We start from the raw sequence: 1781 nt of genomic DNA on the forward strand, positions 1-1781 counted from the left end.
ACTTTGGCCAAAAGCTTACAGTCAGTACAAAGCAATGTCAAAGGCCGGCTGTTAGCCGCCAACCGTCGATCCCCTCCTTTCGGGATAGGAACAATTACCCCAGAACACATTGTACGGAGCAACTGTGGAGAGTGGAACAGTTGAGACAAGACAGATAAAAAGTCGTCAACAAAAAGAGGGAGAAAATATATGAAAAATTCGGAGGTAAAACCATCCAAACCAGGAGATTTGCCCAGCGGTAAACTGTCTAAAGCAGCGATAACTTCCGGAACCGTGAATGGAGCATCACAAATATTAGCTTGTTCACTGGAAAGAGTTCGATCAACAAATGAGAGAACTAAATCTATGTCTGCCTGCAGAACGATATCCTTAGAGTACAGTGCGGAATAATACTGATGTAAAAAAGCAGCGATATCTTCCACACCGGACACCTCCACACCCTATCAGTGAGCATGGATCGAAACTCAATTCTGCTTTGACGGACCTTTTCCATACGAAGAAAGTAAGACGTAGATCTCTCACCCTCCTCAAACCAACGAATATGAGATCGAATCCTCGCCCCTCTATGGTATCGTGATCCAAAGTCTCCAATGCATCTTCAAGTTCATACAATTTGACCTTAGACCTACCAGGGAAACGGGACAGTTTTCGAAGCTCACGATTGATGGACGACTCAAGCTGACATTTGCGAGAACGGGATGCCCGCGCACGAAGAATCGAATAACGCTCGGTAAGTAAACGGAACGCGCATTTCAATTGTTCATACCACTTAATTTTATCAGTCCCATAGACTGACCAACTACGACTTCTGGCGATCAACAGCTTAATGGCTTTCACATATTCGGCATCCCTCAATAACTGGTTATTGAAGTGCCAGAAATTAGGACCTCTGACAATTGGTCGCAGAGTAAGGTCGAAGCCCAATAAAGCGTGATCTGTAGCAGGAAACCACAACGTACGGAAACGTTGGACAGTCCCCTGCAAGGTAGAAGAAAGCAAAACCCTGTCAATACGAGACGACATCATCTCACCATTAACAAAACGCTTCCATGTGAAACCAGGTGTAGTCGGCGATATGAGTGAATGCGCATCAAGCAAATCAAACCTATTAAGAAACTGGACAAAAGCCGAACGGCTGGCGTCACGGTAAAACGGACCGGAAATCGATCGCGTGCCACATCCACCACACAATTAAAATCTCCCACAACAAGCAATCCCGTGCATCCGTCCAAACAATACTCCAAGTTTTGGAAAAATTCCCGTCGCTCGGAGATAACGCGAGGAGCGTACACAGATGATAACAGATAAGACAAAGACTCGAAACTGAATTTGACTGTCAGAACCCTACCCACCCCATCAGAAGAAACAGATGTAACATTATCACACAAAACTGCTGTACAAAGATGGCAACCCCTTGTCGGCCAGAAGTAGAATTATTAAAAAAACTACACCTGGCCAAAATTTCAGAACGACATCATAAAATTATCAGTGAAAAACGTTTCCTGTAAACAAACAACATCAAAATTAGTAACAAAGTAATCCAGGTAATAAGCCAGCTTACTAACATTACGCAACCAATTACAATTCAAAACTCCCACACTTAGTAAATGTACCATGCTAAAGAGAAAGTAAAGGTACAAGAATTGAAAGGAAACTGTCACAAACACAAAATAACAAGAATAAATGTAAAGATCTAAGCAAACATGCACAAAGTTAAAATAACAATAAATGACAGTCTTACACGAACTGAAACAAACAAACTGTCACAAAAAACACATTTA

Source organism: Tachypleus tridentatus, chromosome 13 (genome assembly GCF_004210375.1).
Source record: "Tachypleus tridentatus isolate NWPU-2018 chromosome 13, ASM421037v1, whole genome shotgun sequence".
Lineage (NCBI taxonomy): Eukaryota > Metazoa > Arthropoda > Merostomata > Xiphosura > Limulidae > Tachypleus > Tachypleus tridentatus.